General features: G+C 41.9%; 2 long non-coding RNA genes across 6 annotated transcripts in view; one reads left to right on the forward strand and one right to left on the reverse strand.

Moving 5' to 3' along the window:
• Positions 1-24,564, reverse strand: part of LOC126988730 (uncharacterized) — a 38,438-nt gene that overhangs the window by 11,368 nt on the left and 2,506 nt on the right. Inside the window, exon 2 of the long non-coding RNA XR_007742502.1 lies at positions 20,442-21,609. This is a non-coding gene — a long non-coding RNA (uncharacterized LOC126988730). The remainder of the gene's footprint in view (positions 1-20,441; positions 21,610-24,564) is intronic.
• LOC126988729 (uncharacterized) lies at positions 3,272-22,750 on the forward strand. Of its 5 annotated transcripts, none has more exons than XR_007742497.1 (5): positions 3,272-3,286; positions 17,440-17,601; positions 21,514-21,568; positions 21,766-21,901; positions 22,492-22,750. It is a non-coding gene; the product is annotated as an uncharacterized LOC126988729 (long non-coding RNA). The 5 variants fall into 5 exon arrangements; XR_007742501.1 differs by having other exon boundaries at positions 17,504-17,601; XR_007742499.1 differs by lacking the exon at positions 3,272-3,286 and adding an exon at positions 5,181-5,195.

Genomic DNA, 24,564 nt, shown 5'->3' on the forward strand with positions numbered 1-24,564 from the left:
AGCAGGTCGGGCTGTGGCGTGTTTATCCGGGATTACGCTTCCCCCACCCAGTACACTGACATTGAGGTTACCAGGCGGCTGCCGGGGTACCTGTCCTCGACCCGGGCTGAGCTGTATGCCATCCTTGAGGCTCTCCACACTGTAGCAGCTTTGCACGAAAATGTCTACTTGTTTGTCGATAGCCAGGCTGCATTGCATGAACTTGTGTCCTCCTCCCCTGCCGACTGTGATCTTAATTGTAGCTAAGTGCCTGACTGCCGTCCGTGCCCTTGAGGCCGCAGGTGCCACGGTCCACTTCACCTGGGTGCCCTCTCATGTGGGCATCCAGCTCAATGAGAAGGCAGACTGCCTTGCTCGACGAGCCCTTCAGGATGACACAGTGGACCCTGACACTGACTATACGCTTAGCTATGTTAAGAATAGACTTAGGCATTATTCACGTGATAGCAGGCGCGGATCTAGGAACAAAGCTTGGGGGGGGCCCGACGGCAGAATTTTCGGTTGTTTAACGAGCGCAGCCCCTCCCGATAGGCGGGGGGGTCGAGGGGGCGAAGCACCTCCCGACAGATGGGGTTTGGAGGGGGGCGAAGCTGACGAAGCCCCAAACAGCCATATTTACGACCTGAAAACAGCCATTAATAGTTATCCCTGAGGTGCGTTGCTTATGTCACGTATGAAGCAAGTATCGGGGAATAAATGGCGTGAATAAGGAGTTGATTCACGGCACACACACTCAACAAACCGTAAAACTTTGATATCCCGCCGCACCGCCACGCAGACGCCCCGCCCCACACGTGTGAGGCGCAGCCTTATTTGAGAGCAGAAAACAGCCATTAATCGTTACCCATCACGTGCACCGCTTATACCATACACCAACCAGGTATCCAAGAACATTTGACGTGAATAACAACTTCTGTACACGCCTAAAAGCTGAGCAAAAAATAAAAGAATGAAAATATCGAATCACGTTTCACTCGCCATATTCAAATCACCCCCCAACACCCCCCCTTATTTCACGGTGTTCCCGGGCACTGTGCCAATGCTCCATAGGCTGCACAGCTACACTGGTCACCCATTCACCCTTCATAGCAATCTGGAATGGTAACGTGTTATAATCATGGAGAAATGGCACCATATACTCACCCTGCCTCGTAAATTTCCAGGCGGCGGACGCACAGGCGCGGAGAAGGAGGTTCCAATAATGTTCCAACCATACCAGCGACCGTAACCCCTTTTAAACCCAAATTATATCCTTATTTCTCATATTATAACGCTTTCAAATAGCATTAAATGGTCTATTATTTATTTATTGAAGTCGTACTATTAATACAGCCTGTCCAAATAAGGCTTACTGTCAATATAAAGCATTTTCCTACAGAGATAATGGCCCCAGATATCGACATTGTAATATATTTAATACGCCAAACTGCACCTTGTAATAAATACATGTAATAAGGTATATATATTAACGTGTTTTTATGTATAGGTTGTGGTGTATTATAGTATATTTTAATTATTTTTTATTTATATATTTAATGGTATTGTGTGGTAACCGGAGTGTAAGCGACGTAATCCCTTGTAAAGGCTTATTATAACCCTATTTCTCATAATTATAACGCTTTCAAATAGCACTAAACGGTCTATTATTTATCTATTCAATCCCTACTATTAATACAGGCTGCCCAAATAAGGCTTACTGTCAATATAAAGCATTTTAACTATTCAATGTAAAACTGTTACATAACTTACATAATGTACTTGTAAATACGATTTTAAGAATGAGGCTATCATGTATGTTTGTAGAGTTTTTTTTTAGAATGTCACGGGATGTGATAAATTTGTGAGTCCATTTTTACAATTTAATATAATAAATCTTGTGGGGGCCCCCTTCTTGTGGGGGCCCCGGGGCTATAGAGCCCAAAGGGGGGGGCCCGGGCCCCCTGGGCCCCCCCCTTATATCCGCGCCTGCGTGATAGCATTGCTACCCAACTCAGACACTGCTGTGACGATGGCAGCGCCAGCAGCCTCCACTATGTTAGTGTCTCCCAGCGCTGTGTTTACCCCTATGGGCGACACAGTGCCCCTCAGGATGTGGTAGCAATGCGCCTTAGGCTAGGCTATAGGTACTACTGGGAGGTTAGTAACTCCCCTGGTGTCTGCTGCACGCTCTGTGCCAGGCCGAGGGGCCACACACTGCATCACTATGTCATGGAATGCCCTCTCATTGCTAAGTTTAAGCCACGGGACTGCCTTGACCTGCCCCAGACAATTTGTTGGCTCCTGAACCATGATGTCCTCCCTGCTATCCTCAAGGAACACCCTCAGTGTGCACCAAGGTGGTGATGCCGTGTGTGGCAGCCTGAACTACTGCCGTGCTATACAAGACTGTGATCTCTGCAGTATTTTACTTTAAGGACTAGTATTACTCTATCTCTGTATTCATTCCCATCTAGTGCTTGGGCAATGTTCTCCGTCCCCACATTTTATTGTCTTATTGTCCAGGGGGAGGTACTGCCCCCTCCCTTGTTGTGCTTTCCTTCCTACCATTGTATCTTTTTAATTTCATGGTGCTTCCTACACATGTATTAATAGTTGTATAATCACACTCTGTCCTGCCTGGGGGTTGGGATGGCATGCTCCTCCCTTCTCCCTTGTTGTTTACCTGCAACAATAAACTATCAATCAATCAATCAATCAAAACACACACACACACTCAGAAGGGCAGGACTGTCGGCCTTTCACTGCCGCAGGATCACGTACACATATAGGAGGGCAGGATTGCTAGCCTTTTGCTCCTGCTGGGAAGATGAGGTCACAGCTTCATGGCTTACATCCTGTACCTATTGTATACAGGTAAAATACCATACTAAAAAAAGGGTGCGGCTGCTGAGGTGAGGCAGGCGAGCTCGGGGCTCGAGGGCACCGTTGCCAGATTATCGTACTCCAGAGCCGCGTAATTACCGGTTTCTGGCTATAACTGTTGCCAACAAGCACCAATAATTAACCATTTAAACGATATCCATATATGAAGGCAGTTATTTGGGTGATGAAAGCAGTTTAATTATTGGGTCGGAAATCGGCAAACATAAAAGGCTCAGTACGACAATCTGGCAATGTTGCTCGGGGGGACCGATTTTTCCAGTGTTTTGGAGTGGGCCGAGTAGCGCATATAAACACAGGTCGGCGCATGCGCAGTAGAGGGGGGAACAGGGGGGAACGTTCAGTCTGCCACACCCTGTCTCCTTACTGCACCCACACCTCACTGCCACCTGTCGTCCTCGTCCATGTAGCTATCCAGTCTACTCTTAAAACAAGCTATCGTCCCTGCACTAACTATGTGATTGCTGAGTCTATTTCATTCCCCCACCACCCTATTACTAAACCAATGCTTGCCTATTCTCTCCTAAATCTATAATTTTCTAAGGAGGCGAAGAAGATGAGGTCAAGGAGGAGGTTCGGTGGTTAAGGAGGAGGCAGCATAGGTCGAGGAGGAGGTTGGAGAAGTCGAGGAGGAGGTTGGAGAAGTCGAGGAGGAGGTTGAGGGGATTGACATAAGGCAGTGCTTCCATTTTAGGGCGAAATACCCCAGATTCTATGGTAATTTGTCCAAAACTAGGGCGTTTAGGGTAATTTCAGTTTTTCTTTAATAGAGTTAGTGATTTGACGAAAACCATGATATGCCCTAAATTTAATTTTCACTGACAAGTTGGAGGTATTTTTCTTGTATTTTATACATGAGCGTTTCCCATTAGTTTCCTCAACTCTCCAAGTTTTCTATCAAATCTTTTGTCTTGGTAAGCTGAGGTGATCCTGATCAGTCCGGTCTGCTGAGTGTCGCGGGGGCGCGGGCCTGCCTGGAGGGCGCTGCCGGTAAGAAGTACACGAAAAAAATGCCCCTTCCGAGAATAAGCCCTGAGCCCTCCTCTGTTCACCGTGGTGACGCAGGAACTTTACTTTGCGTAATTTATTCGCATTCTTTACCCTCACGGCCAGCGCTTGGAGCGCTTATAGTCTGTCAAACAGATCCAAGCTAGATTTTCTGTTGATGATCCCACACACAGACGGCTACAGAGCCTTGTTCCCCGACATTTTGCAAACCTTCGTCACCTTCTCTGTCTATAAGCTATTTGATGTCATTCCACAACTCTCAAAAGTTGCTGACAAAAAGCTCACAGATGAAGAATGGAGAAACCATCACCTTCTGGAGGACGTGGCCAGTCAGCTGTCACGCACTGGGCCTACTGGAATACTGGCTTAAGAAGAAAATTATGAAAATCTTCCGTTTTCCCAAATCTAGGAGATGGTGTTTACACCCTTATCATTGCCCTTCTCGAATGCACTGCAGACCGTTTCGTTACTAGTTAACGCTACCTACACATGTATTAATAGTTGTATAATCACACTCTGTCCTGCCTGGGGGTTGGGATGGCATGTTCCTCCTTTCTCCCTTGTTGTTTACCTGCAACAATAAACTATCAATCAATCAATCAACTTAACCTGACCAAAACCACGCAAAGACCACAACTATAAAATGAACCTCAGGGTGATTGATGCACATGGTGTGTTGCTTATTAAGGGGCTATCACACTGGGCTATTTTTCCTCCAACCTCCGATTAATCGGCGGCACCGCCCACCTCCACCACTTTTTCCGCAGACTGTTGGAGCAAATTTGCAGCCCGCAGCTTTCGGGAAGAACCGCTTTGCTGGAGGAAAATTCGAAGTCAACTGACGTTCTGTGTAAATTGTTGAGAAAACAAATAAGTTTGCCATAGTGATTTATTCCTTGCATAACTTGCAACAGAATAAGGATTATGAAGAAGAAAAAAGAAACCAAAACAAAACTTTATAACAGAACAACATAAGCTGTCAGTTGACCTCTTAACATAAACAGCCCCAAACTGTTCTGTCCCTGCTAACCACTGCCGCCTCCACACACGCCTCTTTTTCTTGGCTTTACGCTCATTGCAGTGAAGAAGTAAAGGCGCTGCGGCGACAATTCTTCTCGAAAAGAAGCCCGTCGTCCTGAGAGGGCGGCCATTGTTGCTGGGGCTGGAGATAAACGTAAACAAACGTGTGTGCCAACAGGAGGTGTCGGCGGGAGCGGCTGAAATCGGAGGTTGTCGGAAGGATGTCGGCGGAAAAATAGCCCAGTGTGATACCCACAGAGGTATATACACAGAGTTATATAACAGAGGTATATAACTCTGTGGTGATACCCCCTTTAGAGAGCAATAATCAAACATCAAACACATTTGACATACTGAGAGCAGAATGACAGCAGCTCTTTGCACTATAAGGAGTTATACAAGAGGCAGGTCCTCCCTTCTCCTTTGTTGTATACCTCCAACAGTAAACTATCAATCAATCGATCATGTATATAATAAGAACATAAGAACGTAGGAGTCTGCAAGAGGCCGGTAGGTCTGTACAAGGCAGCTCCTTTGAACCTAAGCTCCCGTGGGTCTAACCCACCTAATATCGCTGTCCATGAATTTATCTAGTCTATTTTTTAATGTGACAATTGTATTGGCACTCACCACATGACTGCTAAGCCTATTCCACTCATCCACCACCCTGTTAGTAAACCAATTTTTGCCTATGTCCCTGTTGAATCTGAATTTATCCAGTTTAAACCCATTACTTCGTGTCCTACCCGGTTCTCTTACCAACAAAACCTTATGAATATCCCCCTTATTAAAGCCCTTCATCCATTTATAAACCTCGATCATGTCTCCACGCACCCTTCGCCTTTCTAGAGAATGCAAGTTTACAAATTAACTGTTGGAGTCTTTCCTCGTATGGCAAGTTTCTCAACCCCTGAATCATCTTAGTCATCCTCCTCTGCACTGATTCTAACATTTTGATATCCATTCTATAGTAAGGTGACCAGAGCTGAACCGCATAGTCAAAATGAGGTCTAACTAATGCTAAATATAGTTTGAGGAAGACTTCGGCGGTTCTGTTGCTTACGCTCCTTGAAATAAATCCCAGTACCCTATTAGCTCGATTTTTAGCTTGAATGCATTGTGCCCTTGGACGGAGATCAGAGCTCACTAAGACCCCTAAATCTCTCTCGCACCCAGACCTGCTTATGAGTGTCATTTAAGCAATAGTTGTGGGAGGGGTTGTTCCTACCTACACTCAGAATACTGCACTTCCCTACATTGAACTCCATCTGCCATTTATCCGCCCAGTCATACAATCTGTTTAGTTCATCCTGGAGAATACTAGCGCCCTGATCCGACTCAATTACCAACAATAAACTATCAATCAATCAATCATGTAAGGACTTGAGTAGCTATTGTAAAAAAAATATACCTATCTAGCTGTCTGCCTATGAGAAAAGATCATCCAATATGTAGCCTACTTCTCTCTCTCTCTCTCTCTCTCTCTCTCTCTCTCTCTCTCTCTCTCTCTCTCTCTCTCTCTCTCTCTCTCTCTCTCTCTCTCTCTCAGTTCAAAATATAACGGAACTATATTTATCAACGTGGCCTCATATTTTATATATATCTTTACTCTAAGTGCAATTTAATTTTCATATATATGAGGCGCTGCCTGCGACAAGGGGCCAAGCGCCAAAAGTAAACAAACGAGAAAACTGCACGTAAAGGTAATGACACGGCGTGCGTCGGTCGGTCACCATCGCTTTGCTTTACCTGTCTCGTGTGTCCTAAACAGAGTATATGCAACTATGTGTTATACTCCGTTAGAGACTACATTTGCTTGGCTTTTACTTGATATACATTGACTTCGTAATGTTGAATAACAAAAGAGTTATAAAATGATGAATAATGCAGTGTGTTAAGAAGGAACAATTTTCGGATTTTGAAAGTTTCACATGGCCCAGTAATTACTACCTTGGAAAAAACAATCAATTGATAGACAGCATCTCTTAGTAGTTCATTTAGGACAGGTCTTAGTAAGTAAAAGATTAACTGTACGTATGTTCATTGAATGACAATAATTTTAGCACAGTGTAAGCATTACCATTTCGGTACCGAGTTTTGAATATTGCCGCGCATCATGACGTCAGGAGGTTCTGCCACCGGCCACGGCGGGGCGGGCACCGGGCAGTGACGGCCAGTGTTGCCAGATCTACCGATAAATCGGTAGATCTACTGGATATTTGATGGATCTACCGATCTACCGACCGATTTCGAAAATAAGGTCAAATCTACTGGATTTTCGATAAAACCTACCGAGAAACCTACCGATATTCAGTTTCATGAGAGAGAGAGAGAGAGAGAGAGAGAGAGAGAGAGAGAGAGAGAGAGAGAGAGAGAGAGAGGTTTTTATTTATTTATTTGTTATTTTTATTGTTATTATTATATATATATATATATATATATATATATATATATATATATATATATATATATATATATATATATATTTTGGGGGGGCAAACCAGAGAGAGATATGGGGTCGGGTGGGAGACGGTGGCTAACCGGACGACGAACGTACGTGTCTTGTTCGTGTATCGGCACTCAGCTGACGGACAACAACAAACGAGACTGGCGTGAGTGGCGTCACTGGCTCGGCCCTAGTCAGTAACTAAGTATACATATATATGTTTCAAGTGTCTGTACTCTGTAGGCTGCAGCCTCCGTACTGGTCTCAAACACCTAAGCTTACACCCACGCACCTGTAAGTCTTTAGATAATATATCCATGCTGTTTAGAAGTTCAAATTTGTGTTAATTTATTTAAAAAGGGCCTCACATATTAGCGGGCTGCATCGTTTGTGAAGGGAGATGGGTGGTGTGTATTAGTTTACGAGTGTAGCTACCGTTTGTGCACCTGCCTGTACCTCTTTTTGTAGGTATCGAACACATCAGACCAAACTGCGAGGCCGCGGCGTGTCAAAGTATGGAATCTTCGGGCTGCAGCTTTTTCTGAAGGGAGGTGGGTGGTGTGAGTTTAATAGTGTATACCTTCGTGTGACGTTCATAATTTAAATGTCCTCGTGTCATAGCTTCAACATTTGGGCATCTCTACGTCTTATCTATATGTGTATTACTATTTGTGCATCTGTGCAGTACTTTGTTCGACAGGACTAGAATATCGGAAAATACCGTATGTAGTTTACGCACACCACTTTTCCTATTTCCCTTTCCAAAGCCTACAAACCTGGGGACGTGGGGGAATGCGGGGTTTTTAAATACACCATATTTGGCAAGATAAGAAAAAGCTACGGCGAAAATCCCGTTTCAAGAAAGTTCCTTCAAATGGCGTAATTTTCTGTGGCAACCTGCTGAAACTTATTGGGAGGGCTTCGGCCTGTACCCCCCTTTATATATCGAGGTGGGATTCGCCCTCCCTCTACTTAACCTAATCAAACTTAACTTAACCAACCCTTGGTAATCCCACCTTGTCTCATGTACTACAATACTCAATGCTAAAACCAACGCCTAACGGGAGAGGGGGGCTTTTCGCCTCTCGAACCCCTCTACCTAACCTAACCCAACCCTATCTGACCTCACCTAACCTAACGACCGCGTCCAGCTGTGTACGGTACTGTTATTTGATATTTTGCCTTATAGAGGAAATAAAAACATCGCCAGCGGAAAAAGAAGAAAAATAATATTGAAAACAAAAGTCAGGCACAGAAAGTAAACTAGGCCTACGTATTAACCAGAATATCTTTTCTAGGAGTCGGACACAAGACCAGACTGCAATTGAGGTATATCAAGTATGGAACCTTCTGATTGGGAGCATGCAGAAAAAATGGATGGGTCGAAGGACAAAAACGTTGAGTCGCGAGGGAGACGTGATCAGTCAGCAGCAGGTAGGCCTACTGCATCTACCTTCAGCAAAGTAGGTGAAACTCCAAAGAAAAAGATAAAATATGCTCAGAAATATCACCATGAATGGGAATCTGAACCAGAATTCAAGGGATGGCTTAAAGCAAGTTCAAAGGGACAAACATTTGCTTTCTGTGATGCATGTCATGTTCACATAAATGTTAGCGCAGGTAAAATGGAGGTAAAGAGGCATTCCACTACTAAAAAGCACCAAGATATGTGTAGTAAGGCCAAATTACCCTCCGTACTAGACATGCCTCTGGTTAGCGCTAAAACAAAAATTGACAAAGCTGTTCGGGATGGTGAGATTAGACTGGCTGCATTTGTGTGTGAGCATGATTTGCCAATTAGAACTGTGGAGCACATGCCAGCACTCATTCAGGCCATATGTCCTGATTCAAATATTGCAAAACAGATCAAGTGTGGACGCACTAAGCTAACATCAATTATAAACCATGTGACAGGTGAGGTAAGCTCTGATATATTGATTAGAAAACTTCAGGATTCAAAATTTTCACTGATTGTTGATGAAAGCACTGATTTGTCATCTGTAAAGCATCTGTGTATGGTTGTCAGGACTATGATTGAAGACAAAGTGACTGATTGTTTTTTAGGTCTGATTCCTCTACATGATGCAACTGCAAAGACACTGTATGAGTCTGTCGTAAACTTTTTTGCCTGCAATCATATCCCCTATAAAGAAAATATGATTGGCTTTGGTGCTGATGGGGCAAATTCCATGCTTGGAGCTCGCAACTCTCTCTCAACATTACTAAAAAAGGATATACCAGGGTTATTTGTGATGAAATGTATTTGCCACTCCTTTGCGCTTTGTGCTTCATATGCATGTGCAACTTTACCTAAAGATGTGGAAGATTTGGCTCGTGATGTGTTCTCATACTTCAGTTGCAGTCCAAAGCGCATTGGTGACCTAAAAGAATTTCAGTCTTTTGTTAATGCTAAACCTCACAAATTACTCCATCCGAGTCAAACTCGATGGTTATCCCTACATATGGTAGTGTCCAGGCTGCTTGAGCAATGGGATGCTCTCAAGCTATACTTTACTGGAGCTGTTCTCAATGACAGACTCGTTGCAAGTGGCACCATACTACAAAGGCTAAATAACCCTTTTACAAAGATGTATTTGGAATTTCTGGATTTTGTTCTCCCAATATTCAACACTCTTAACCTGCAAATGCAATCACAGAGTCCACAAATTCACAAGCTATATAAATCAGTGTTGCAGGCCTTTAGATCCTTGCTTGATTGCTATCTTAAAGATGATTACCTGAGAAAAACTCCACTAAGCAGTATAGAATTTAAGGATCCTAGTAATTTCAAAGACCTCTCCTCAATCTATCTGGGAGCTAAGGTAGCCATGACACTCCATCAAGGGCAAAACCTCCCCCCTCCAGATGTGCAAACATTTCGGCAAAGATGTCAAGTATTTCTTGTAGAAGCAGCAACTCAAATATGCAAAAGGTTTCCATTTGCAGAAGATACTTTCCAGCATCTGGAAGTATTAGATCCTGACGTGGTAAGAAGTAAGTCAGTGGATTCACTTGCTGCTTTAATGAGCTCATTTCAAAGCCTTGTTCCCAGTCAGGCAGTTCAAGCTATGGATTCAGAATGGCGGCTGTTAAGGAACAGTGACATACTGTGTACTAGGAGTGACGCAAGCGTAACTGAGTTTTGGGTAAGAGTACAAAACGTAAAACTAGGAGATGGAAGTCCAATGTATCCACATTTAGCTTCCTTCATGCTGAGGTTGCTCTGTTTGCCTCACTCAAGTGCTAGCGTTGAAAGAACGTTTTCAGCCATAAACCGCATGAAGACTACACTGAGAAATAGACTCTCCACAAGAACACTCACTGGTTTGCTACACACTAAGAGACTTCTATCTAATGCCAATTGTCATAGTTTTAAAATAACAGAAGGACTAAGACAAGGGTTGAATAGTGATATGTACAAAAAATCTTGTATTGATCATAAAGCCACGGAAGATGATGGTGCCAGTGATGAGGATTAAATGTTTTGCTTCCTAACTAATTATTCTGGGGGGGATGCAGAAAGCAAATTGCACGTTAAGGCTGGCAGAATCCGGCCGCCTCACCTTGCATTTTTTTATTTTTTTTAAACACCAAAGGAAGTCTAAAACTCCTCGAAATTTCGCCAATAAGTGGATGTCCATTTATTGGAGAAAGGTCGAGGAGTTGTGGACTTCCTATGGTGTTTAAAAAATAATCTGCAGAGTGGGGCGACCGTATCTTGGCACCCATAACGTGCAAATTGTTTTCTGCATCCCCGCTCTGGAATCAAATGATTGCATACTGTTTGTGGCTTCAATGTATGTTTAATACTTAAAATTTAATGCTATTTATTTACATTTTGGGACCTTTGGAATGTAATTTTTGTTCATTTCTTTCAGATACTACTTTTCAGTTTTCATGCTTGGCAAAGTTTAATCCATTTCTTTTATGCATTGGAACTAGATCAAAGTGTTCCTGTTTTGGTATCTTTGTAATTTGAGTACCGGAAGAGATTAAAGCTAGAAATTGTTTGCGGAATAGCCAGCAAGTTTTAGGTCTATAGTTGTATATTCTTTTACAACAATAAACCTTTAATATAAAAAAAATAACTTTGTAACCAAAGAAGAGATGAGATTAATATACATTATTTAAATTAGATCTGCCTTTGGTAAATAATATGAAATACATTTTACCTAACGTAAATGTACCTAACGTTTAGGTGATCTAAATACACCCACAGAAGTCACACACACACACAAACACACACACATATGTATATATATATATATATATATATATATATATATATATATATATATATATATATATATATATATATATATATATATATTTTTTTTCCAAGTGCCATAAGAACTATATTAAAGAAAATCTACCGGAGAGCTTTGCCAATCTACTGATTTTTTTTAGTAAAATCTACTGGGAATTCATCAATCCCATCTGGCAACACTGGTGACGGCAGTCTGCAGCCAGGTTTCAGTGAGGGGAGATGTAGTGCAGAGCCGTCCACGCGCTGTGCTCAGGGCTTGTGGCTTCCTCGACACAGAGCTTTAGATTTTTTTTTTTTATTGAAAATGCCTTCCCTGTGTGCTGTTTCCGGATGCAGCTCATTATACAACGGTCAGCATAGCATGCTGTTCCACAGATTTCCTCGGGAGGAAGCACTGAGGGAAAAGTGGATTTCTCTCTGCATGAACTCAAGTGCCATTAACCCAAACAGTGCTCGAATTTGCCAACTACATTTTAATGCCAGTGACTATGAGAGACATCTGAAATATGAACTGTTGCAGCTACCAGTGCCAAGAAAATTAAGAGTCCTGAAAGCTGGGACGCTTCCGAGCGTTTCCATGCCAGAGGCTGAAGGTAAGTCCCACTCATAGGCAGTGTTAATATTTAAGTGGCATTGCATAAAATACATTAATGAGAAATTATTACATTTATCGCGCAGTGTATTACGGATATTGATATTCTTGTCAGCAGCATTTAAAGAGAGAGAGAGAGAGAGAGAGAGAGAGAGAGAGAGAGAGAGAGAGAGAGAGAGAGAGAGAGAGAGAGTGTTTGAAATGGCGTGGCTGCACACTGCATAACGGCCACAGCCTCCCCGTCCCCGGGTAAAGAACATTTGACCAGTTTATTTTATTTGACCAGGTAATAACCAGGTAGGGTACGTAGGATGGTTGACCAGGTGGAATAGGACTGTTAACCAGGATATTTTCTATTAAATTAATTAAAGAGAGAGAGAGAGAGAGAGAGAGAGAGAGAGAGAGAGAGAGAGAGAGAGAGAGAGAGAGAGAGAGAGAGAGAGAGAAACTCTTTCAGTAAAGTTACAAAGAAAACTTCACATTGCACGTAAGTTACCGTTAAAAATGCACCATTTTCTAAGACACTCCAATTCAGGTTCATATTCTACGCGAGTTACTGCTAAAATGCCAGCAGGAACCTGGTGACGTCATCATTTGGATCATTGTCACTATCAGCAACCTGCGCGCGGAACCACTGGTAATGCTTACACCCCCGCAGGCGCCACCCTATCCGCGGGAGGGAGGGACGACGCGTAACGCTGCCAGGCGTACGACAGCCTCTTCCTTGTGTTACCTTCCACTACATTTTTTCCCCATTCGTCTCTCTCTCTCTCTCTCTCTCTCTCTCTCTCTCTCTCTCTCTCAGAATGCATAGGCACTTACCATTATCACATTATTCATTTATTTTTTTTATTTGTTTTCATTTCACTCTATATTGTAACCTCCTCAGTTTCCGTCTCTCTCTCTCTCTCTCTCTCTCTCTCTCTCTCTCTCTCTCCTAGTCCTTTAGAATGCTTAGGTAATTACCATTACCACATTTTTATGAATTTTACTAATATAAAAAAAATCATTATGCCCAATAACTCCTACTATTGTCATAAATCTTACTGGTCAAACACCACATTTCAAACTCTTTGGCAGTGCTTTCGTTGTGTCCTCACAAGTGAAGTATTTTTCAAACAACCATAAAAATACACGTCGTAAAAGTTTCTCTTGATGGTCATCCTTATAGTACACAATTTACTGTGAAACTGGCAGATAGACTGTGATGTTGATTGGCGGAGCCGTGCACTGTGTGGTTGACAGACGGACTGTGAGGCTAATTGGCACTGTAATGTTGACAGACACTGGGAGATTGACACCAAGATTGATTGGCACTGTAAGATTGACATTGTGAGAATGGTTGGCACTGTGAGGTTAATACTGAGAAGTCGAGACACTGTGAGGTTGATTGGGACTGTAAAGTTGAAAAACTGTGAGGTTCATTGGCACTGTGAGATTGAACACAGTGTGTGAGGTTGATAGACAAAGTGAGGTTGAGAGACACTGTCAGGTTGACAAACAGTAAGGTTGACACACTGTGTGGTTGAATGAAACTGTGAGGTTGACAGACACTGTGAAGTTGACAGACTCTGAGATTGAGAGACCCTGTGAGGTTGACACAGTGAGGTTAAGACACTGTGAGGTTGAATGACACTGAAATTGACAGGCACTGTTAGGTTGAATGACATTGTGATGTTGACAGACAATGAGATTGACACACTGAGGTTGAACATCACTGATGTTGACATAAACTGAGGTTAACAGACACAGTGAGGTTGACGATCTGAGGTTAACACTGTTAGGTTGAATGACACAGTGAGGTTGACAATGTGAGGTTGACAGACACTGAGGTTGACAGGCACAGTAAGGTTGACAATCTGAGGTTGACACTGTTACGTTCAATGACACAGTGAGGTTCAGATACTGCGGTTGACAATATGAGGTTGAAACTTTGAGGTTGACAGATACTGAGGTTGACAGACACTGTGAGGTTGATAGACACTGTGAGATTGACACACTCTGAGGTTGAGAGACACTGTGAGGTTGACAAACTGTGAGGCTGAATGATATTTTCTGGATGACAGGCACTGTGAGGTTGACAAACTGTGAGGCTGAATGATACTTTGTGGATGACAGACACTGTGAGGTTGACAAACTGTGAGGCTGAATGATACTTTGTGGATGACAGACACTGTGAGGTTGACAGACACTGTGAGGTTGAATGACACTGTGAGGTTGAATGACACCGTGAGGTTGAATGACATTGTGAGGTTGACAGACACTGTGATGTTGACAGACACTGTGAGGTTGACAGACACTGTGATGTTGACAGACACTGTGAGGTTGACAGACACTGTGAGGTTGACAGACACTGAAGTTGACAGACACTGTGAGGTTGACAGACACTGTGATATTGACAGACCCTGTAAGGTTGACAGATACTGTGAATTTGAATGACACTGTGAGAGTTCAGACATTGTGAAGTAGAATGACATCGTTATGTTGACAGATAATGTGAGGTTAAATCACTTTGAGGCTGAATGACTGTGAGGTTGACAGGCACTGTGGGGTTGACACTGAGGTTGATAGGTACTCTGAAGTTGAAGCACTGTGAGGTTGAAACTTGACAGACACTTTGAGATTGACACACTTTGAAGTTGACACACTTTGAGGTTGACACACTTTGAGGTTGACACACTGTGAGGTTGACACACTTGAGGTTGATGCACTCAGGTTGAATGACACGCTGTGAGGTTGATACTGAGGTGAGAGACACTTTGATGTTGACACTCTCAGGTTGAAAACTACTATGAGGTTAACACTGAAGTTGTAGATACTGTGAGGTTGAAAGACACTCTGAGGTTGACAGACACTGTAAGGTCGAAGGACACTGTAAGGTTGATTAGCACTGTGAGGTAAAAAGACACAGTAAGATTGATTGACACTGTAAGGTCGGAAGACACTGTATGGTTGATTGGCGTTGTGAGGTTGACAGACTAAGGTTGACACTGTAAGGTTGATTGGCACTGTGAAGTAGACACCCACTATAAGGTTGATTGGCACTGTGAGGTTGAAAGATGCTATGAGGTTGACAAAGTGAGGTTGATTGACATTATGAAGTTGACAGACACTGTGAGGTTGATTGACACAATGAGGTTGACAATGTGAGGTTGACTGACACTGTGAAATTAACACACTGTGAGGTTGACAGAATATGAGTTTGATACAGTGAGGCTGACAGATACTTGAAGTTGATTGACATCATGAGCGTGTTAGGTTGGCAGACACACTAACTCAAGACTGGCCGTAGAATGGAGTTGAGACGTTGACACTTGACACACTGGATGATGTAGTAGATTGAATGCCCCTGAGCACCTGATGTCAAGGTCGTGACTTTTTATTACGTCTAGGCTGACACAAAAGTAGCATGGTGGCGTCCGTGCCGGAAATGGAAGGTCTTCGGCTGAATTTGTGTTTTCTCGGACCCATTTACAGTTAATTTACTCGAAACATGGAATGAGTGGTCATCAATGAATATTAGCATGTGATAAAATTCAATGTGACGATGTTGAATGTAGTCTGCCAATGACAATTTCTAATTAATACATTGAATATTAGCGTAATACATAGGTATTTGTCACATGCAGCCCTATTATGACACGCCCATTGTACCCTCTCTCGTCCTCCCCTCCCTCCCTCCTTCCCACCATGACTTCCTTCACCTACGTAACCTTGCCTCTCTCTCTCTCTCTCTCTCTCTCTCTCTCTCTCTCTCTCTCTCTCTCTCTCTCTCTCCCTTCTTCTTCTTCTTCTAATATTCATTGATAAGTTGCACTGGAAGGACGGGTGACACTTTTTCATTAACAAACAAAAATCCTAATGCATATTCCCAACTACAACACATGTAAAATTGCAGAAACCTAAACAAACAAAAAAAATTGATGAGTGCCCGACACACGACGTGTTGGTGCTTCCCCGTGCCCCCTCCCCCTCCCCCTCCACTAAGGCCCCTCCCTCACCCCCACCATCGCCGCCGCGCGCCATGTTTGCCGGGGCTAGCCTCCGGCCGGCGAGTGAAATGTTCGTATAAATGTCTTTGTGTTTTCAATATGTGGATATTTATCTGCATTTTAAGGACACTATCGTGTTCATGAGAGATTTTCCTACGGATTGCAATGTAGATTTCAACTTTCAATGAACCAACTTTCGAATAAAGCGAGCAAAAGTAGAACATGTTATAAACATTTTTTAACATCGTCACAGTTCAACTCATCGTAAAACCATTTTCTATTTTGTTTTGTCAAGTTTTTACACTAAATCTTGATTCTACAGTTACTGCTGAGTCTGATGGTGTCAACCGAAACTGACTATCTCGTATATGAGGTTAGCTATGGCATGTAATATAGAAACATGTCTCATTCAATCATGCAAGATGTAGCCTGCCACCAGTGTGCAGCCAATCAGCTGCGACCTTGGCCTTGGTGCCAGCAATGCCGTACGAAAGTTTGGGCCGGCTGGTGAGGCACGTATTGATAGAGAAACCTTACGTATCAAAGTCCCTCCAATAAAGTTCCTTTATACTGCCAATTAAAGAAACTTTCATGTATATGATGATAATTTTTGGGTAACAGTAGTGTATACTAATGTTTTGTGTTAGAATTAACCACAATTACCAACAACTGCCTCTTCAAACGTGTGATATTTACTGAATGAGACGGTGATGGCAATGACATGGTTGATGAGCTACACACTACTATGATTAATCAACGTTTGCTGCACGCACAGCAGAGCTACGATCATATTACTGTTGTTTCTAAGAAGAAGGGAAGATTATAGAGCTAAGTACACTATTAACTCAATTTCACGGTAGTTGGCGCTTGGCCCCTTGTCGCACGCAGCCACTCATATGGGAATGGAACAATGTTTATTAAACTGGGCTCAATTTGTTTCCTATATAATAAAACGAACTATTCTTTGTACTACCATTGTATTTATGATTTCTAAACTCCTTTGTCAAGACAGTTGTTGATTCAGCTGCAAAAAGAATATATGTATATATATATATATATATATATATATATATATATATATATATCTATATATATATATATATATATATATATATATATATATATATATATATATATATATATATATATATATATATATATATACACACACACACCGTAATAGAGTTTCACTAATATAGTTTTGGTAAGTTAATGGGGATTTCCGCAATTTTAGGGCGTTTCCGCAAGAGGCCTTAGGGTAAGAAAACATTTCCTCGTGTAATCCCTGCTGGTATAAGGACGCCGCCGAGCCAGGCAGCAACACTCGTGTGGCGGCGACCAGAGGCTTCACACACACACTCCTGACTGCTGGCACCTGTACTCTCTTCATCACCAGGTGAGCTTATTAGGGTTTAGGTATTTGACAGGCTGTGGCGCCTTAACATTGTCTTCATTTACATAACTTATCTGTTACTGTTAGGGAAGAATGATTTTTTGCCTAGTGACTTCCTTTATATACTTTTAGATTCTTCCAATATTCACCAATTAGAATTTGCCATTATTATTATTATTATTATTATTAGTAGTAGTAGTAGTAGTAGTAGTAGAAGTAGAAGGAGGAGGAGTAGAAGGAGGAGGAGGAGGAGAAGGAGGAGGAGGAAACATGGAAACATGGACTTACAGGCAGCAGAAAGCCTGTTGGCTCATTACAAGGCCGCCTGCTTTCGGTGATTTAATCAACCTTGTGTACCTACTCTTGGATACGTTCAGTTCACTCCCGTTGCACCAAAGTGGCGATCAATGCGTTTCTTGAAGGAGTTGATGGTCTCTGCGCTAACCACCTGCAGGAAGGCTGTTCCAGTGGCGAACACCTCTTTTCGAAAAATAACTCCTGCCGATGTCGGTATTGCATCGCTTTGCTTGAAGTGTTTTCCGTTGTTTCTTGTCCTCGGGTTTGTCAGTGGCGTGAAGAGACTGGAGTGATCAACATTGCTGAGCTCATGGAGGTATTAAGGGGCTGAGCTTGTTCAGGTTCAACGACTGTTGCTTAAATTACAGGCTCACGGAGTAGAGGGTAAAGTTTTGACCTGGGTCAAGGCGTGGCTTAGCAATAGGAAGCAAAGAGTGCAAATCAATGGTAAAAGATCTGACTGGGGATGTGTTACGAGTGGGGTCCCACAAGGTTTGGTATTAGGTCCACTTTTGTTTATTATTTATATCAATGACTTAGATACAGGAATTAGTAGTGATGTTAGTAAATTTGCAGATGATACCAAGATCGGTAGAGTAATTGAGTCGGATCAGGACGCTAGTATTCTCCAAGGTGAACTCAACAGATTGTATGACTGGGCGGATAAATGGCAGATGGAGTTCAATGTAGGGAAGTGCAGTATTCTGAGTGTAGGTAGGAACAACCCCTCACATAACTGTTGCTTAAATGACACTCTCATAAGCAGGTCTGGGTGCGAGAGGGATTTAGGGGTCTTAGTGAGCTCTGATCTCCGTCCAAGGGCACAATGCATTCAAGCTAGAAATCGAGCTAATAGGGTACTGGGATTTATTTCAAGGAGCGTAAGCAACAGAAGCCCCGAAGTCTTCCTCAAACTATATTTAGCATTAGTTAGACCTCATCTTGACTATGCGGTTCAGTTCTGGTCACCTTACTATAGAATGGATATCAAAATGTTAGAATCGGTGCAGAGGAGGATGACTAAGATGATTCAGGGGTTGAGAAACTTGCCATACGAGGAAAGACTCAAACAGTTAAACTTGCATTCTCTAGAAAGGCGAAGGGTGCGTGGAGACATGATCAAGGTTTATAAATGGATGAAGGGCTTTAATAAGGGAGACATTCATAAGGTTTTGTTGGTAAGAGAACCGGGTAGGACACGAAGTAATGGGTTTAAACTGGATAAATTCAGATTCAACAGGGACATAGGCAAAAATTGGTTTACTAACAGGGTGGTGGATGAGTGGAATGGGCTTAGCAGTCATGTGGTGAGTGCCAATACAATTGTCACATTAAAAAATAGACTAGATAAATTCATGGACAGCGATATTAGGTGGGGTTAGATACACGGGAGCTTAGGGTCAAAGGAGCTGCCTAGTACAGGCCTACCGGCCTCTTGTAGACTCCTGCGTTGTATCATGTCTCCCCGCAGTCGTCTCTTTTCCAACGTGAAGAGGTTGAGTCGCTCGAGTCGCTCTTCGTAAGGCTTCGTTCTCAGTGATGGTATCACCTCCGTGGCGCGGCGCTGTACTCTCTCCAGTACCTCAATGTCTTTCCTGTAATTTGGAGACCAGAATTGCATGGCGTATTCCAGGTGGGCCCTTACCAGCGAATTATACAAGGATAACATAACTCCCGGCGTCTTGTATTTGAAGTTCCTCGCTATGAACCCGAGCATTGTATTGGCTTTCTTACAAGCAGACTTGCAGTGTTTTGTTTGTTTCAAGTCATTGCTGATGGTGACCCCGAGGTCTCTTTCCTCTTGCACTACCTGTAGTGGTTCGCCACCCATGTGGTATGTGTGGTTGCTGTTTCTGGATCCGATATCCATTACTTTTAATTTGGTAGTGTTGAAGAACATCTGCAATTTTTCTGACCACCGAGTGATCTGGTCCAGGTCTCTCTGGATAATTTCGCAGTCTGCTGTCGTGAGGGCCTTCCCTCCCACCTTATTCTTGCCATTACTGTTGTTTAGATCCATGAAAGGGCATCAAGAGAAAATAAAGAAAATAATATATACACCCAAACAGAGTCCCCTCGATGAGCAGACATGGATATGAATTAAAAGAGAGTGACAGATAAAAATAGAAGAATGAAAGAGGGGAATAGAATCAAGAGGTGGAGGGTGTTTACCTGAAATGTTAAGTATACAGTGAAGCAGTCTATGTTTTATGTACACTTAACCCTTGACTGCGGATTTACAAGAATTAAGACCTCACCAAGCTACAGGAATGCAACAAAAGTAAGATCTACAATTCAATGAAGAAAAATGTAGTCCTGCACCTTGGGAGGGAATATCCAGCACACCAATACCACATGGGAAACACTCCACTATCCACCACAGACCCAGAGAAAGGCCTGGGACTGAATGTTACCAGGATACCAGTGAAGGCCAAATCCGTGACAATCGCAGCGAACGTGTTAAAGGACCAAAGAAACAAGAATAAAATAACAGGGAGGGATACCAAAAGAATACCTAATGAGTTAACAAACAGGTGTATTGTTACCTTTGTATTATGTATTCAACGTTCCGAGCTCATAACAACGCCGCATCCTGCCCCCCCCCACCCGCCCCTTTACCCAAAATTGCCCAAAGTCTAAACAAGGCACAGAGGACATGGGAAGGTCACGCTAGACAGGTTTAGTTTTTTTGTAATCTATTTATACTTGGTAATAGATCATCGTTCATTCTCTTTTGGTCACCCAGTCTGTTAGTTGTTACTCTATTTGGTGGAGCAGCGCTTGGGGGACTTTTCCTTCTGTTATTTCTTTATGCCCTTGAGCTGTTTATGTTGATGTTAAGAAGTTCCCACCTTGCTCCTGCTGCCCCCCTTTCCTGCCGGGCCTGTCCCTCCTCGTCCCCGTCGCACTCAGCAACAACCCCTCCCTCACCCCCGAGGAAGAGGGAGTGTGGTATTTCCTTAAGACAGTTATAACCTGTCACTTAGCTCCCCCACCCCCCCCACCTCTCTCTCTCTCTCTCTCTCTCTCTCTCTCTCTCTCTCTCTCTCTCTCTCTCTCTCTCTCTCTCTCTCTCCGTAAAATTATAAAAATGTTTCCAACACCAAAGAAAAAGAAAGAAAACGTTTCTCTTTTCGGGTAAACTTTTATGTACACTACATAGGCCGATCTTGCTGACGTCACGCTAGCTCCGCCCCATTCACAGAAATCGGCGCTGGCGGTCGGCGGCTCGCTGGACGCACACTTCTGGAGTTTAATGATAATAACAGTGATAATAGCTGCGGTGATGATGGAGGTAGTGCAGTGAGGAAATAAAGGTTGTGCAGATGTCATGTATGGAGTATGCATCACATGAGTGGGGGGGCTCCACACACGCAGCCTTTTTGGACAGAGTGAAGGCAAACGCCCGCACTGTAAATCAACCCCTTCGGCTGTCGATCAGTCGGGTTTCAATGAATTTTTCTTGAGCTCATGTTACAGAAGAGGCTCCAACTATCACTAGGGCCTTAAAAGTACCCATGAATGTACCCAAAACCCCACGAAAGCCTTGTCAAATGTGTGTGCTTGGGGGCCGGAATGTTTAAGTAAGAATATGCCTCTAATTTTACTTTCTCACAGAGATGCGGCGAATGGGCGTGCTGGTGGCGGTGGCGGTGCTGGTGCTGGTGGCCACGTAAGTACTGCCTGTACTCTACAAGATGAAGAGATAAATACCTAATGTCTGCTTGAATATGGATAACCTCGAGAAAATATTCAAACTTGGCGACTTGGATGTAAACTATAGCCACAAAGCAAAACAAAACTGAACGTCATGCATCAACAGTCTCCTCAACGCTGATAACCTCGAGCAAATCCAACAAATCTTTTCAGGTGCTCCGTGGAAGCAGGGGGGTGCCCTGGAGGACCCCCGGGGGACTGTCATCTCGTCCGCTGCAGTTATCCACAATGTGAAAATGGCTACGAGGTAGTTACAGACAGCTGCCACTGTTGTCCATACTGCGCCCCGGTAAGTTACATGCGATATTCAAGTAGATAGACAGATAGGTAGATAGATTGACAGATAGATAGATAAAAGATAGAGAGACAGACAAATAGATAGATAGATTGATAGATAGATAGATAAAAATAGATAGATAGATAGATAGACAAACAGACAGATAGATAGGAAGATATATATATGGTAGATTTTTTCAGCAGGAAGCACTTAAGGGCAAAGACAAAAATCTGCTTTGAATATATTTATTACAGCAATTTATTCACTAAATACTATATTTTAAAATGTCATATTAATAAAACTGTATAGCTCAACCCATTTTTTATCGAGATCAAGTAATTAATGAACATACTTCATAATATAGATAATAACAATAACAAATATTAAGTAAATAATAACAAATAAATCATAAACACAATAAATGTCTAACTTGTTTACGTTAACATAACACTAATATTGGCATGAATGATGATTTATTCCTATTTATCGAGATCAATTAAGTGACAATGGAAACTGCTTGATAAATATGCCTGTCTACTTTAACACTTTACACTAATACTGGCATAAGTGTGATTTAATAATAATATCTGTCACTTTTACAGGCCCTTCCTGGCAACTCCGGGCGATAGCTTGAGGGCAGAAACAACATAACAAAACAATGAAAGCCCGCTAATGGCTGCTCCTGGGAAAGCAAACAGGGGTAGCCAGAAGAGAAGAGCAATGGCTTCATAATCTGTAAGGGAACTGCACTGCTACCGTCCGTCTTGAAGGAAAAATTCGAATATGCCAATTCCTTTAAGAAAAAAAATGTCGTTAGCTTGTTGTTAGAGTTGTCAGCTCAATAAAATTTCCCAGCATCAATTGTTTACGTCTTATTGTTCCCGTTAAGCTTGATACTGAAGGAAGAGGAAAACCACTGTAAAGAAACCATTAATAAGTACACGTAGGCGGCAGCAGATGAGCTGTCTGCCTATGAGAAAAGATCATCCAATATGTAGCCTACTTCTCTCTCTCTCTCTCTCTCTCTCTCTCTCTCTCTCTCTCTCTCTCTCTCTCTCTCTCTCTCTCTCTCTCTCTCTCTCTCTCTCAGTTCAAAATATAACGGAACTATATTTATCAACGTGGCCTCATATTTTATATATATCTTTACTCTAAATGCATATTTAATTTTCATATATATGGGAATGGAACAATGTTTATTAAACTGGGCTCAGTTTGTTTCTTATATAATAAAACGAACTATTCTTTGTACTACTATTGTATTTATGATTTCTAAACTCCTTTGTCAAGACAGTTGTTGCTTCAGCTGCAAAAAGAATATATATATATATATATATATATATATATATATATATATATATATATATATATATATATATATATATATATATATATATATATATATATATATATATATATATATATATATATATATATATATATATATATATATATATATATATATATATATATATATATATATATATATATATATATATATATATATATATATATATATATATATATATATATATATATATATATATATATATATATATATATATATATATATATATATATATATATATATATATATATATATATATATATATATATATATATATATATATATATATATATATATATATATATATATATATATACACATAATTTTGGTTTTATGGGAATTTCCGCAATTTTAGGGCGTTTCCGCAAGAGGCTTTAGGGTAAGAAAACATTTCCTCGTGTAATCCCTGCTGGTATAAGGACGCCGCCGAGCCAGGCAGCAACACTCGTGTGGCGGCGACCAGAGGCTTCACACACACACTCCTGACTGCTGGCACCTGTACTCTCTTCATCACCAGGTGAGCTTATTAGGGTTTAGGTATTTGACAGGCTGTGGCGCCTTAATATTGTCTTCATTTACATAACTTATCTGTTACTGTTAGGGAAGAATGACTTTTTGCCTAGTGACTTCCTTTATATACTTTTAGATTCTACCAATATTTACCAATTAGAATTTACCAATAGTAGTAGTAGTAGGAGGAGGAGGAAGAGGAGGAGGAGGAGGAGGAGGAGGAGGAGAAGTTTTAACACACTCAGTTAGGGACACTTCGAAGGTACAAAAAAAGTTTTTTTTAACATTATAAATTTTCCTCTATTTTGAGGACGTGCTGGTCACTTCTGGGTATTATAATTAAAGCTGAGCTCGGAATAAAAATCATGTTAAGATATTCCGCTAATTGCTTAAGCTATAATTACACGGATTGGGAATTTCCACTTACGGCATAACTTTATCAGCGCACACATCATGGAAACAACTCACACGTAGCGCCGTGCACTGTGTGTCCCTGCCTTGCAGAAATCGATTACCCAATTAGAAGTATGCATGGTAAATACAGACTGAAGGTCGTCTCATTCTTATTTAAAATTAAGCACCATGGAGTGAAGCAATGAAGTGGACAATGCAGGGAAATAAGCATTTGATAAATCTAAACGTTTCGAAGCGGATACTCACGTTATTGAATCATTTGTTGAATTAGAGTACGAGCCTCTCTCTCTCTCTCTCTCTCTCTCTCTCTCTCTCTCTCTCTCTCTCTCTCTCTCTCTCTCTCTCTCTCTCTCTCTCTCTTTGATTTTCTGCCTGCCTTATATAATTATGCATCTCAACGTAA

Source organism: Eriocheir sinensis, chromosome 70, assembly GCF_024679095.1.
Source record: "Eriocheir sinensis breed Jianghai 21 chromosome 70, ASM2467909v1, whole genome shotgun sequence".
Classification (NCBI taxonomy): Eukaryota; Metazoa; Arthropoda; class Malacostraca; order Decapoda; family Varunidae; genus Eriocheir; species Eriocheir sinensis.